The sequence below is a fragment of the Erythrolamprus reginae genome, chromosome 3 (assembly GCF_031021105.1).
Source record: "Erythrolamprus reginae isolate rEryReg1 chromosome 3, rEryReg1.hap1, whole genome shotgun sequence".
Classification (NCBI taxonomy): Eukaryota; Metazoa; Chordata; class Lepidosauria; order Squamata; family Dipsadidae; genus Erythrolamprus; species Erythrolamprus reginae.
Genome location: NC_091952.1, coordinates 44572680 through 44589520, shown reverse-complemented (window position 1 = coordinate 44589520; position 16841 = coordinate 44572680).

The window sequence follows — 16841 nt, the reverse complement described above, 5'->3', positions numbered from 1 at the left end:
TTGAGGTCGCTGACCTGCACCCTCAGGTCCCAGGGTGCTTGCTTCCGCCCTCTTCCACCCACGGGAGCAGCCGGGGGTCCTGTGGGGAGACAGGGGGAGAATCTAGGTAAGGGGGCTTAAGGCATCTGAGGGGCCTCTGGAAGTCAGAGATGGGATAAGCGGAGAGAGATTCAGGGGGGGTGGGATGACCCCCATGGCTGGAACCCCCCACCCAACCCAACATTGACCCCATTCCCCCACCCAGACAGCCCCGCCCACGCGCACCTGTGGAGGGTTCGGCCGTGGGGGCAGTGCTGGTGGCTCTGGCTGAGGAACTGCGTCGTCCTGTGGGGGGGAGGGAGAGAGATGGGGGGGCATGAAAAGGAGACCCCCCTCCCCTTGGGGGACCTGCTTACTGGAGGTGTGCAGGAAGACGCGCCTTAAGCCGCTGGCCGCTGCGGGAGGTGCTCTGGGATGGCTCTCTCCGGGGTCCTCAGTGCTCTTTGCTGCAGGGTCCTCCTCGACGCGCCCCCATTTCTGCAGGCGGAGAGACGGTTGGGCGGCAGTGCTGGTGGCTTTGGCCAAGGACCGGCGTCGTCCTGTGGGAGGGGAAGGGAGAGAGATGAGGGTGGGGCATCAAAAGGAGACCCCCCCTCCCCTCGGGGGAGCTGCTTACCGGAGGTGTGCAGGAAGACGCGCCTTAAGCCGCTGGGAGCTGCTCGGTGACGGATCTCTCCGGGGTCCTCAGCGCTCTTCGCTGCAGGGTCCTCCTTGACACGCGCCCGTTTCTGCAGACGGAGAGACGGGAGGGTGGGTGGGTGTCAGCAGGGCCGCCATCTGAGGATCTTTGTACAGGTCTCCAGCCCTCTGGATGTCCACAAGGATCAGTTGATCCCCAGAACGTTTAAAGGTGAAATGGCGGAAGGCCTGTGAGGGGTCAAATGGGTGTTGTCGTCTCTTACGAATCCTGGGTTCAAATTGTACTTGATGTATTTCCCCTCAATTGATCAATTGATAGTATTGATCAGTCAATAATTGGATTAGCAATTATAATATTTTTACAACTTATGAGAGCAGGTCACTCTATTATGTAGAGCTCCCTCTTCACATTAGAAGGAAGTGTGCTTGGGGTCCTATTTCACTGCACTAAACCAAGATTTAGATATAGTATTGTATAATAGATGACACGGGGAAAAATAATTGAAATGGCTAGAAACAAATATCTTGGTATTAAAAAGAAGTGTCAAAGTAACAATAATGACTGTTGTGCATTTTTTTGGATGGAGGTCATTCAAAGCTGTCAGGGAACATAGTGTATGGATTTTTAAGGCAGGCATTGAAAGGAGAGTTTAGATTATGCGCTTGTTTTGGCCGCGTCTCTGAGTTAGGTTTCTCATCCCTTGTCATCTACAAAATGAAATTAGGAAACTTTGGCCCTGCAAATTTATTGAACAACAAAGTTCAGCATTCTTTACTGATTTTATTTTATGTTATTATTTTATTTATTATTCATGCTTGTAGGCCACCCGACTCCTTAGGGACTTTGCGTGGTGTATAATATGTAAGGAACAATAAAAAAACCAATGTAAAAATGCTGTTAAAAACAACCATTCATAACTTCTAATGGCTGGATCCAGGCGGTTAGCAACTGCTGCAGAAAAAGGTCCTTAAATCATGATTCCCTTCATAACTGTTTTAAGATTTATGGCTTAACCATAACAATCTGGAAGGGATCCACTCTGAAGCGTAAGCAAATAAACCTGCAAAACAAAATTATTCTCACTTATAGAAAATTTTTTGGGAAAATGAAGCCAACAGCCAGGCAAGCGATCTACAAGAATGAATCTCCTAGCAAAACAGGGAGGATCGATGACGTCTTCCAATTTATTTTTTTAAGAACACTTTTCTGACTTGGAAAATTAGCAAAAATATCGGGAGTGGAGTCAGAACTGCATTCCACCACAAACATGGAAAATTTGGGGTCAGGCCCGAATAAGAAGTAAAAAAAAAAAAAAGTTATCACACATTAAAGAGAAGACCCATTCACAGGATATGAAACTGTTTACCGAATGTGCGAAGTTACCACTGATGTGGTCAAGGTTACAGTTGCCGTAGTTTCTGCGAGGGGGAAAACGTGAAGGATGAGCATCTCGCGTCTGCCAAGAAGGGGCTTGTTGGCGAGTCAATCGCAGGGTGGAGAAAGTATCCTCTGGCAGGGGGGCTCTGCAGGCCTCTGTGATGTGCCCTCGGCAGTGGCAACGGCGGCAGATGGAGTTCTTAAAAGGACATTTTTGGCGCGGATGGTTCCCTCGACAGCCGGAACAAGGATAGAAAGGTCGAGGTGGCTTCTGTTGGCAGGGGTCAGGCTTCAGCAGGAGGCATGACTTGTTGGAGTCAAAGTGTGACTCTGGCTCTTCCATGGGCTCAGACTGGAACGGTTGGCTATCGATTTTTGAAACTACTTCCCGCTTGTCATTCTGTTTGAGCTCCGCCGACAATGCTTCAGCAACTTCAGCTGTTTGAGCTGTCTTTATGACAGTTTGAAGGGACGGTTCATATTCCGTGAGGAGCTTGTTCCTCACCGTGGCATTCTTCATGCCGAAGATCAAGGCATCAATTAGTCGTGCCTCAGGGTTGTCAAACCTGCATTTTGACATGACGGTTTGAAGGCGGGTCGCATATTGGTTGATCGATTCGCCGTCGATCTGGCTCATGTGAGAGAACTGGTGCCGGTAGACGATGGCCGGCTTGGTCGGCTTGAAGTGGGAGGCGAGTTTTTCAGTCAAGACATCCCAGGAAACGGAGTTTGCTGGCAATGGATCAGTCAGCATCTGGGCTAAGTCGTATATTTCAGAGCCGCAGTAATTCAGGAATATGGCTCTTGTTCTGGGCTGTCAGCACCTCCGAGCCCTGCAGCTTCCAGGAAGATTTTGAATTTTGCGAGGTAGTCGTCCCAGGTCGACTTCTCTGGGTCGAAAGGATCAGGAGCTTGGCCGACGGGGAGGTTGTTCATTCTTCCAAAAATGTGGGGTCACCGCTCCTCGTCGCCAGTGAAAAATACTGAGACAGTCAGTTCTTAAAGCTCTTTTTATTGGTAAAGGCAGCACAACTCTTTTTGCAAGTGACTTCAAATGAGAACGCGACTGGAATAAACAGCGCCAGTCTGCTCCTTTTATACTTTATTTTTCCCGCTAAAATCCGGCTGTCAAACTCTTATCCAATCAGAAGGCAGCAACCATTTCAACTATTTACATTTACCTCAGCGCATATTTAACAGTTCACACACAGCTACTGCCACACTTTCCTTCCGTACCCCGCACGACAGTCTGAGCCAATTCAAGTAGTTTGCTACTGTGAAATAAGGCGTCCTTCTCTTTGGAAGAGAGATCAAAAGGCGTCAGCCCCAGGAGTGAAATATTGATATTTTTCATCCCCAAAATCTGTGCCGCTCTCGGTATGGATCTGAGGATCTTTGTACAGATCTCCAACCCCCTGGATGTCCAGAAGGATCAGCTGATCCCTGGAACGTTTAAAGGTGAAATGTCTGAAGGCCTGTGGGGGGTCAAATGGGTGTTTTCGTCTCTTATGAATCCTGAGTTCGAATTGTACTTGATGTATTTCCCCTCAGTTGATCAATTGATATTTTTACAACTTATGAGAGCAGGTCACTCTATTATGTTGAGCTCCCTCTCCACATTAGAAGGAAGTGTGCTTGGGGTCCTATTTCACTGCAATAAAGCAAGATTTAGATCAGTGGTTCCCAAACTTTTTTGCGCTACCTAAGCATCTCTAAAATTCTAAGGCCTCCCCCCCCCCAATAGAATTCTTATTATTCAAAAAGTGGAATTATTTACACAGAGGAAGCCTAAAAGGCCATTAACTAGGTTTAAACAAGGTTCCAATAGCCCCCATTTAAAATGAAATTGCCCCCCTGTGGGGCATGGGCCCCACGTTGGGAACCAGGGATTTAGATACAGTATTGCATAGTTGAAATGGCCAGAAGCAAATATCTTGGTATTAAAAAGAAATATCAAAGTGACAAAAATGACTGCTCTGCACTTTTTGGTATGGAGATTTTGCAAAGCTGTCAGAGAATATAATTTGTTTGCTTTTAAGTAATTTTTATTAAATTTTATACATGAAAAAAAAAACAGAACATATAAAAAAACATTGACACAAATCCAAATATTTTTCAAGTAGGTTAGCATCCAACCTTTTCCTTCTTATCCATGTATTATAAGATTATATATCTATACATATGTTCTTACATCATACACATTTTCATTGTAGATTAGTTTTCCTTTTTCTTATCAATTTGTACCACAATGTCCAGATAAAAGCCTGAATCTTTTTTATCGTTTATTACCATGGTTAACCGAGCCATTTCTGCACAGTCATATACTTTCTTTATTATTTCTCTGTCTTCTGGTATTCTTGGATCATTCCATTTCTGTGCACACATAATTTTTGCTGCAGATATTTTATGTTTCTTGGGTAAGTTTTCTTTATAATTCCTAAAAAAAAATAGTTCCGGGGTGAATTCAATATTAGTTACTGTTATTTCCTGTAGCCAACTATGAAGATTTCTCCAGTATTTCCTTGTTTTGAGACACGTCCACCATGCATGAAAAAAAAGAGAATATCGTTTATGGATTTCAAGGCAGGCATTGAAAGGAGAGATTAGACTATGCGCTTGTTTTGGCTGCGTCTCTGAATTAGGTTGCTCATCCCTTGTCATCTATGATATGAAGTTAGGAAACTTTGGCCCTGCAAATGTTATTGAACAACAAAGTTCAGCATTCTTTACTGCTAGCCATATTGACTGAGACTTCTGGGTATTAACATTCAGTCATACCTGAAGAATAACTTCCCTGAAGTCACATGCACATTGGTTATTACAATGGTACAGTATTATTACTACTGACACCAATTGCAATTTAGATCTACTGCAATCCAAACCAATGTTCCTCACCATTGGCAGCTTTAAAAATAAACGAACTTCAACTCTCAGAATTCCTTACCCCCAGCTAAAGATGGGAAACACTTATTCAGAAGATATCCTGGCAGTAATTTTTCAAAACAGATACAGTACTTATATATTAACAAAACGGACCATGAAAACCCTCCAACCATTTCATCAAAGTGATTTCTTTTATTTAACTACTATTTACTCTTCCCACTATTTCAAGAGGTTTAAGCAAGAATTTACTTAGTGTAACATATTGATTGCTTTTATAAGTTTTTTAAAAATAAAATCCTGTTTGATCCCATTTGTTTTGAGTATAGCGTATCTTAGATTTTAAGAAAAAGAATATTGACCAATTTTTTTTCTACACTTTCCTGTTCAAAATTCTACATTTAACCTTTCTCAACACAGTGTCCTTCAAAGGTAGTGAGCCATGATCCTGTTAGGTGCTCCCTTATGTATGATCACAACTGGTTAGGGTAGTAATTGGAATCCAAAGCATCCAAAAAGCCACTGGTTGAGGAATTAAACAGCATAAATATAAAGATTAATATGAAATGTTTTGGCAGCATCATGATGAGATGCTGTTCTGGGGTCAGGGATCTTTCTCTTGACTTCAGGAGGGATCCATGAAAGGATCACTTTGGGGTCACCTGGGTGGGTTTATTCAAAATACAGTGGTACCTCATGATACGAAACCCTCATCATACGAACTTTTCGAGATACGAACCCAGGGTTCGGAACTTTTTTGCCTCTTCTTACGAACTTTTTTCACCTTACGAACCTGCCAAGCCGCCACTTAGATTCCCCAGACTTTCGTTGCAAGCCACACGCAGGTTTTTGCGATCCTGGGATCCCCTGAGGCTCCCCTCCATGGGAAACCCCACCTCCTGACTTCCGCGTTTTTGCAATGTTGTAGGGAAATCCCAGGAGGGGAATCCCAGGATCGCAAAAACGGGCACTCTGCTGGGCAGAGTAAGGGGGACAAAAACAGGAAGAAAAGACTCATGGAGCTCAAGGGAGGAGAAAGGTGTGGGGGAGATGAGGAGAGAGAGGTGAACAAAAACGGGAGGGAAAGGCTCATGGAGCTCAAGGGAGAAGAAAGGTGTTCGCCTCTGTGCGCCACTTTTTTTTTTAAAGCCTTAATATTTTGGATTCTCCTAATGGGCTTGCACACATTATTGGCTTTTCCATTGATTTCTATGGGAAACATTGTTTCATCTTACGAACGTTTCACCTTACGAACCTCGTCCCGGAACCAATTAAGTTCGTAAGATGAGGTATTACTGTATATGCATCTCTGTGAAATGAAATTGGGATGTACCTGAACATTCCTATCTTTTCCATTTGAATTTAGGAGGCTCTATGGAAGAATCTCTTTGCATCACCTTCTTGTTTTTTATTCATGGGCTTATTTTCAGACATGCCAGGGAGTCATCACTAGGGAATCGAGACTTGGGTGATCCCATGACTTGGCCTGTTGGTCTGATGATGCAACCTTCAGGCCTTATTTTCAACTGAGCCAGTCTTCAACTCTTTTGAAGCTATGGGCTTTAACCTCCTGTGTCTGCTGAACTCGGTGGAGGGGATGCTTGCACAGCCTCTGAAGAGAGGAGACTCCATAGTTTCTGGAAATATCAAAGCAGCCTGGAAATCATTCATTGGCATTAATCCACTGAAGATTAACACTCTGCAGGGATCTCTGTGGATGGACATTTGCACAGAATGGTCTGCTTTGAAGGACCAATGCAGGCTAGTGTGCAGCATTTCTTTCTTAGTAATAGACACAGCAGAACACAATAAATTGGAGAGGTGGTGCTAATCTCTCAGGAAATCCACATAATATAAAGTTACACCCATCAGATTTTTGCTTATCTAGCAGCTATATTCTTTATTTCTTTATTTTATGTATTGATTTTGTCCAATACACAATGAGGGTTTTAGTGTGTATACACATATTAAAATACATGATGAAGGTTATAGAGGAGATACTCATAGTAAAATATATCTAAGAAAGAATAGAAGAGAAGATATAGGAATAAAACATATCAACGAAGGAATAGAAGAAGAGATATTCTATTTCTGCATCTGTCCAACGATAATTTCACTTCATTTCTAAACTGTATTTTGAAGGGTACAGAGTACCTCTTAAATAGTTGAATGGAGTAGTTTGTAGTGATTTGTGACTACTGATAGTGTTTACTTTGAGCAGAGGACTACCACAGCCCGAGGACATCAGAGTGGTCGTATCCTTTCGTACAGAACTGAATTGCAATGTTAACTGCTCTGCTAGAGCAGTGTTTCCCAACCGTGGCAACTTGAAGATATTTGGACTTCAACTCCCAGAATTCCCCAGCCAGCATTCGCTGGCTGGAGGATTCTGGGAGTTGAAGTCCAAATATCTCCATGTTGCCAAGGTTGGGAAACACTGTACTAGAGAATGGAGTCAATAAATCTTATTATTAATGTAATTTGCCCTTTAAGGTTGCTGACTCTTTTCCTGTCTCTGAAGATTCAGGGCAGCTCCCTCAAGCAGAGTAAATATTAGAAAGTTTGGACTGAAGTAAAGTATTGGAGGAGATAACAGAGTTTGCCATTACTCTCAATCTTTTCCAACTCCAGAAATATGTTTGAGCTAATATAGAGTGCTCTAATTGGTAAGAAAATTATATTCCGCAAACTTTAATTAGGCTCCATGAGAGAAAGGCAAGTTAAGATCTATTCCTGGATTGCAAAACTTAATAAAACCTCAAGCTTAAGAGGCAGGATGTTGCATTTTAAACATTTATTTATTTACTTATTTATATCCCGCCTTTATTATTTTTATAAACAACTCAAGGCAACAAATATATCCAACACCTTCCTCCTCCTGTTTTCCTCAAAACAACAACCATGTGAAGTGAGAGAGTGTAACTGGCCCAAAGTCACTCAGATGGCTTTCATAGCTAAGGTGAGACTTGAATTCAAGGTCTCCCGCATTCTTGACTGGTGTTTTAACCACCAGGCCAATTATTTTTCTTTCATTGAAAAATACATTTTTTCCTGCTATCCTTAGTCAACAACACATTATTTATTCCCTTTTTATTTCTTAAATATTAGACTTGAAAATATGAAAATGACTTTAGCTTATTGTCCTCACATTTTTTCACAAGTTGGGCAGGCCAGTTTATCCTTTTCATTAAAAAATTCTTCAGTCTTTTTTATTATGGTCTCTATGTTGTGAATCTTTTCTTGCTAACACTAACTTGTTGAACTAGCCAGAAATAAATGTCACTCATTTTACTGGTGCAGATCACATACATAATTCATATCTAGTTTATCAACTGTCTTGTCTCATCAATCATATTCACCAGTGTTGCTATTTCTTCAATTACTTGTTTGTTTTCTACCTGTATTTCTTCCTTTCTGCTTAACAAAGTTGCCTGCAGAAATTCAATTTTCTTTGTTATATTTTAATAATAATGTTTTTAACTTGAACATTGATGGAGCTATTCGGGTGGAAGCAATCTGTGGGACTATTTGGCCTAGTGAAAAAAAATCATTTAGGGACCATATATAAGATTGGAAGACTAGGAACAACTACTAGATCAAATGTGAAAGGAATGTCACTGGACTGTGTAGTACAGAGTCCTTCAAACTTGGCAACTTTAAGACTTGTGGACTTCAACTCCACAAGTCCCCAAGTCTTAAAGTCCACAAGTCTTAAAGTTGCCAAGTTTGGGATCCCTGGTCTAGTACTTTCTCTCTGGTTACAGATCTATCTTTCACTTTATGTTCCTTCCACTCTTCATGAAATTAAACTTTACAACTTGAGTTAAACAACTCACAAATCAGGATCCTAGAGCAAGGGTAACATTCCCATCAGACTAAGATATAGAACAGAAAACCAGGTCTCTACATTATATTGCAGACAAAAATGGAAGTGAAGAGTATGGGGGAATGTGAGGAACAAAGAGAGAATGCTGCCCTTTGCTTTGGAATAGAACCAACGCCATTCCAGACCTAGACAATCTGGATCATGGTTTATTGCACTAACGTAATCAAGATTGTAGCACTCAATCCTGACTGTTCTTTGGAAAGATGGATACTGACCTGAAGCTCAAACACTTTGGCCACCAAATGAGAAGAAAGGATTCATTGGAAAAGACTCCAATGTTGGAATACATTGAAGGCAAAAGGAGCAGGGAACAGTAAAGAACGAGATGATTAGACAGCATCATGGACACAACGAACAAGAATTTGGGCAAACTCAGAGAGTCAGGAGAGGACCGGGAGGCCTTGCATGCTATGGTCTCCGGGGTTGTGAAGAGTTGGACATGACTTAGCAACTGAACAACAAAAATCAGTTTAGAATATGATTGTATGTTGTGAATGTTTTATTTTTTTAAAAAAAATATCCTTATTGATTATTTACATTGATAAATACAAGACAACATAAAAAGAAAGCATCTACATACATACAAACAAGACAATAAAGCATTATGCTTTATACATTGAGAAACTTTGGTATCAGAACTTAGAATGGATACCTGCTGTATAGCAGGATATTTTTATTTGCAGCTTATTCATTTGCAACTATTTCAATTCCTACTCACTGGTGCACATTAGTCTCCTTAAATTATCAGTATCTATTTCTCTATGATTCTTTTCGTTTAAACCATATTTATTCTGTGATATAGTGGTTCATTAAAGTAACTATATTTACATTTGACAACAGTTTATTTTTATTTCCATTTTTCTCCATTTTCATTTGAGTGTGTATTTGCAATTAAAATTTTAAACATTTGTATATATTTTTTGTTTATCCAGACATGCCACCTGTCCCAGGTATTGTGAAATTCCCTGTTATCTTTATCCTGTAATTCTTGAGTAAGCTTAGCCATCTCTACAACCTCACAGACCTTTGATATCAAGTTGAACATAATCGGGAGGGTCTCCTGCTTCCAATGTTGGGCGTATATGATTCTTGCTGCGGTTGTTATATGTAGTATTAAGTGTCTATCGTTTTTAGTAATTTTGTGCCTAATTATTCCCAGGAGGAAGAGTTCTGGTTTTAATTGTATTTTTTCCCCCTATGATTTGTTTGATAATATCTTTAACTTTCTTCCAAAATTCCTTGACCTAGTGGGCATGTCCACCACATATGGTAGTAAGTACCTATCTTCTCTTTACATTTCCAACACTTTGGGGATAGTCTAGGATACATCTTGACTAATCGAGCAGGTGGCAAGTGCCACCTGTAAAACGTTTTATATATGTTTTCTCTGTATGGGACAGATAACATTAATTTATAGTTAGATGTCCATAGTTTCTCCCACTCATCTAAATTTATAGTATAACTGAAATTTTGGCCCCATGCTATCATGGGGCCCTTTACTTCTTCCTATTGTGAATGTTTTAAAAATTAGGGTTAGCAAAAAATCTTTTGTTGTTGGTCCTTTTGCCCTAAAATTTCAGAAATATAATAGGTGTTTTAAACATGGAATAAGGATTGGGGAGGAGGACACTAGTAATAATAGATGCATAATTCACAATATACACAATACAGGGATGAAATTTATTTATTTATTTTATTTTATTCATTTGTCCAATACACAATACATATGGAAGAGAATAGACATGAAGTAATATATATAAAGATAATATGTAAAAAGAGAAGAGAAGATATATTATATATGAGATAAAGGAAAGACAATTGGACAGGGGACGAAAGGCACACTAGTGCACTTATGTACACCCCTTACTGACTTCTTAAGAAATTTTATTCAAAGCATAAGCTTTCACTAGTTGCACTTTTTAATAAAACGTATTACTTGGAAAAGGTACTTCCAGACACTTCCTGATTTTTTGCCATTATACACTAATACAGCTCTCCTCCAATTACAAAAGTAATATAAATGTAAATTACATGTTTCGATTTGGAAGTGCAACCACAAGAAGATTCATATCCTTCAAGAGAAAAGACAACAAATATATTTCCTTGTGCATGGACTTGACGCTGGGCCCCTGTTCCCCACAACAGTTTTGAATGTCTGAAATTACTCAGATAATACAAGAAGGGAAGGAGGTAAACAGGAGATTATTTCTGCTCATTAGATAAATACCTAATGGGTGGTGTTTATCCCATAAATTGATCTCTCAATATCTTTTTGGGTGGCCTCTCCAGAATGAGGAAATGGAATATCTCCTGCTAGCCAAGCTTCTAAAGAAAAGCATACAAAAAGTGCCATGTACTGTAGGTTGCTGCCAACATTTTAACTACAGATATATAGAATGCTAGAAAGTGAACACAAGAACAAGGGGACACAATCTGAAGTTAGTTGGGGGTAAGATCAAAAGCAACATGAGAAAATATTATTTTACTGAAAGAGTAGTAGATCCTTGGAACAAACTTCCAGCAGACGTGGTAGATAAATCCACAGTAACTGAATTTAAACATGCCTGGGATAAACATATATCCATCCTAAGATAAAATACAGAAAATAGTATAAGGGCAGACTAGATGGACCATGAGGTCTTTTTCTGCCGTCAGACTTCTATGTTTCTATGTTTCTACAATGGACTATTGATGATTAGATGTACTTAAGAAACAAAGTCAATGGGTTTATCTAATTTTGTCCAAACTGCATGGCTGATGGTAAATGCCAGAAATGTGGGATATCTGACATTTATTTTATTTTATTTATTTATTTATTGGATTTGTATGCCGCCCCTCTCCGTAGACTCGGGGTGGCTAACAACAATGATAAAAACAGCATGTAACAATCCAATAATAAAACAACTAAAAACCCTTATTATAAAACCAAATATACACACAAACATATCATGCATAACTTGTAATGGCCTAGGGGGAAGAAATATCTCAACTCCCCCATGCCTGGCGGTATAAGTGAGTCTTGAGTAGTTTACGAAAGACAGGGAGGGTGGGGGCAGTTCTAATTTCCGGGGGGGAGTTGGTTCCAGAGGGCCGGGGCCACCACAGAGAAGGCTCTTCCCTTCACAATTATTTGCCTGCTTTGTTTGAATTCTGGTAATATGTATCATGCAGTAGGACCACTGATGTGATGTGATGTGATGTGAAACAAACTTTCTTAGGATAAAAGCTGCAACAGGAAATTACAATTTAGAATTTTATGGTTCAGGGTGCTAGCTACGTTGGCATTCTATTCCCTGGTTTTCTCTTTACCCTTACTCTATGTCACTCAGTGTAAAAGCCCAGTGAGTTTATTCAGTTCTGAGTTGTTTTGCTTCCTAAATGTGGTTTTTGTTTTTTAAAAAATATATTTACAAATCCTGGAATTCCCCAACTCGACCTCGTATGTGTGGATGATACATTTTGGGCTATAAATATTGAGATTTCCATAATTAGCATATTGGCCTTGATTGCAGGACATTCCAATGAAATGTGCTAATCGGTTGATAACAGCGTTTGTGATCCTATGGTAATGCTTGGGATACATAATCCCAATTCATTACACTATTTAAAGCAATACCCTCTGATCAAAAATACTCTTTTGGAATAAATTACTTCAAGATTCTGAGTTGCATATGGATTAGGAAAAACAGACAAAAATCCCAGATACTTGATGGCCAGAAAACTTTTAAAAATGGATTTCTGGTTGTATGAAAACCTGAATGAGTCAGCTTTTCAAAGAGCTAAAACTATTTCAAAATACTATAAACTAATATTTAATCATTTTTAATTTTAACACTGGTTCCCCAATGAATATTCATCTGCTATATATAAAGTCTTGAAAAAAATATCAAGATACCAATTTTATCTGGGAAATACAAACTATGTTAATCTAAACCTTATGTGACAATTAACCTATTATTATTTTAGTTACCACAGCATCCTTTGTTTCTGCATAGTTGTAATTACACAAGCATGTCTCATAGATTCTCTGTGTTGAGTAGTATTTAACTTCAGTCTTGATCTAGTCTTGGAGTTTTCTGTTTTTCAAAACAACAGAACCTTCAAGTCTAATTTCTTTCTTCGATAATATGTATGCAGACTGGTAATATCTGTTTGGATATTCTAAGCAATGACAATTTTATCACTTTGTAAGGAGTCTCAGCTGCCTTCTCTGTCAGATACAGTGGCAAAAAGTATGTGTGGTAGGAGAAAGATAATTGGTCTTTTTTTTCTAGTCTTGTATTTATGGTGCAAAAATCTGCCAAAACACCTTGTGAGTAATTAACTTGAAAATGGACAACCCCATAATAGTCCATTCCTACTCAAGTATAGAAGTCCAATTGTTTAGCAGACCCCTGTTACACATAAAAAGAGCACTGCTGATTTAAGTAGAGCATTTTCCCTTAGTTTCTCCAGTTTAGGATGTTCTGCTTTTGCAAAGTTGGGGTTTTCCATGCCCTGGGCACAAAAGACTGGTTCCCTCTGTGTATTTCACTTGTCAATCTTGGCAGCATTCTGTACATAAACTAATAGGAAATGTTTTAGTCCTTTGAAAACTATACGGGAAGCTGCCCATTAGGAAAGCTCAGCTTATGAGATCTTTCTTGGTACAGAAAGTTGGAACTTGGCCTCCAGCCACTCAGTACCAGGAATTTCCTTAAACTGTTGAGTTTGTCTTGCAGAGATAGGTTTTATCTCCCCAAGCCTACTGCCTGCACAGGTCTCTCCATACCCAGTTATATCTCTAAGATGTTTTGGGCTGATGTTGCAGTTCAAAAGGGACAAAAGACTCTGGAAAATAATGTGGATATAATAGCCATCAAGGAAAAGGCATGCAGGATTCCTAAGGCTAAATCCAAAGTTACTTTTCCAGTTACTCTCCTTACTAGACCTTAATTATCAGGGTGGAGTAGCACAATACATTGATGCTGTAATCCAGAAGAGCAACAACTATGCAAATCTTTCTCCACAAGATCCAGAGTCTTTCTTAATGTACATAATGGCCTCTATAAAGAAATTATTTTCCGGCGCATTATTTATATTTTTAATCTTTGCTTCAAATTCAGAATGAATTTAGTAGCATTCAATCAGTCCCATGGGTGATGATACAAAGCCTGGAAAGTTGTTTTCCTTCCATTGCAAATTTCAAATGGAAATACCAATTTGATCTGTTTGGTGTGTCTTTTTTATCCTTTCAATAGACAGTTAACATGATAATCAAACTGTTTCTGAATCAAATACAAGTACAATCCACCACACTCTGCCCTTGAAGTGAGAGAGATATCCACAATCAGTTAAAAGCAGAGTAGATTACCTTCACAGCAGAAGACAATTTAAAAAAATATGTAGTTGCCAAATGATTCTGTACAAGTGCCAGCTATATCCCAGAGTCTCCTATAATTTAGTGCCTTCCACACTCAAAAATGGTTCTCAAAAATGTCCATGCTGGATGGGAAAACACATCTACACATCAGGTCTGGGAAAGCTAGATTAGTCTAAGACATCTAGGTAGGCATCTTGCCACAGAGAGCTGCTAGGTAACCTAATACTATATCCTTTAATTTGGGCATCACTTTTTTTCCAATCTACAATATTTAGATTTTTTTAAAAAAAATTACTTACTTTAGAGTTCTTGTGAAGTTTAAGAAAATCATGTACAGTGATCCCTCGTTTTTTGCGGTCTCGATCTTCGCGAAACGGCTATACCATGGTTTTTCAAAAAATAATAATTTAAAAATAGTCTGCGGGTTTTTTTCTATACCACGGTTTTTCCCACCCGATGACGTCATACGTCATCACCAAACTTACGCGGCGAGAGATTTTTTATTACAAAGTAGCTGGATGGGGAACTTCCCCACCTTTAATTGTACAGCCCGGCTCTCCAAACCCTACTTCTCTCATCTCTCTCCTTATCCCCATCAACCCCCCCTCCTTTTATTGCCTCCGAAGACGAAAACGGCCCCGACTCTTACCATAGGGAGGGGGAGGGGGAGGACGGACTCGACTCAGCCGATCTGCCACCCAGGAAGCTTCGCGCTCTCCTCTGAACAGAGGCGCCCGCAAGGCAGTGGGAACCGAGTCAAACAGCCCCGCGGAGCAGGAGTTGCGGGGATGGGAAGGGGTGGAGGAAGAAAGGTGCGTTTGCATGCGTGTGTGTTGGGGGGGGAGCAGGCAATCGCGGGGTCTCTTGTTGCCCCTTCCTCTTCTTCCCAAGAAAGAAAATACACAGCCCCACTCGCTCAAAAAGCCCAGATGCTCGGAGAGAGGAAGGGAGGGTGGAATAAAAGAAGGCTGGCGTTTTCAGCCGAATGAAAGAAAAGGAGGAAAAGTCGCTAAGAAGAGGCGATCCCAGCGGTGGTGAAAACAAAATCCGGAGGAACTTGTGGCGATTCCTGCCCTTCGGCGCTGCCCCGATCTTTTTTTTTCCAAACCGCGTTTGTGCAGAAAGAAACGTTGGGGACTCTTCTTTGAACGCTCTCGGCTGCCCAAACTGCCCTGCCAACTTTTGTCGCTCCCCGCTTCCAACTTCAAGCCCTTGCGCGGCCATGGAAAAAGGGCGCGCATGCGCAGATGGTGTTTTCACTTCCGCACCGCTACTTCGCGGAGAATCGATTTTCGCGGGAGGTCTTGGAATGTAACCCCCGCGAATATCGAGGGAACACTGTATGTGAAATACTTCTTACCTTCTTTTTTATTTATATTTTTTTAAAAGGCAACTTAGGATATCTAAAGAAAGCTCATAATAAGATGCTTTGTAGCCAAAAAATGTTAACAAATGTTTCTTGCAGCAGAGATTGAATCCAAAACAAGCAGAGAGGGAATATACGGAACAAGGTAAAAGGCCTTCTCCGTGGCTGTTTACAGACTTAAATAATTTCTCCCCCTTGTTATGAAAAGCAGATGGAAGCTTTTTGCTATAAAAAGTGGCCTAGAAATATTATATAAACATATTTTAAAATCAGCATCTTTGCGGTCCTCCCAATGCCAACTTTTGCTTTATAGCATGTTGTTAAGTGGATAGCATTTGAGTCTTTATTTTTGAAAGGCAGGATACATCAGTCAGCATACATATATTTTTTATACCAGCTAAATATACACATGCATTCTATAATTGCATAGTGATCACATGTGATAATTACATGATGTTAAATGTCAAATGTACTAGAGAGAAAGGACCATGACTTAGTGGTAAAGCATGTAGCTCAACTCCAGTATCTGGGGTTTTACATTTTACATTGGAATCTGCATTTTCTGTCTGAAAGCCTGGGACACTATTGCCATAATTTATTATTCATTCATTCATTCATTCATTCATTCATTCATTCATTCGTTCGTTTTGTCCAATACACAATACATATAGAAGAGAATAGACATGTAGTAATATATATAAAGAAAATATATAAAAATAGAGAAGATACATGAAAGGAAGAAAATATATATGAAATATGAGATAAAGGAAAGACAGTTGGACAGGGGAGGAAAGGCACACTAGTGCACTTATGTATGCCCCTTACTGGCCTCTTAGGGACCTGGAGAGGTCAATCGTGGAGAGTCTAAGGGAGAAGTGTTGGGGGTTAGGGGTTGACACTATTGAGTCCGGTAATGAGTTCCACACTTCGACAACTCGATTGTTAAAGTCATATTTTTTACAGTCATGTTTGGAGCGGTTAATATTAAGTTTGAATCTGTTATGTGCTCTTGTGTTGTTGCGGTTGAAGCTGAAGTAGTCATTGACAGCTAGGACGTTGCAGCATATGATCTTGTGGGCAATACTTAAATCGTGTTTTTGGTGTTGTAGTTCTAAGCTTTCTAGACCCAGGATTGTTAGTCTATTTTCGTAGGGTATTCTGTTTCGAGTGGAGGAGTGAAGGGCTCTTCTGGTGAAATATCTTTGGACGTTTTCTTTTTAAAAAAAATAGAATTTATTAAATTATCTACATATATAAAAGACACACATAAACAGATCATTGTATTCTTAGT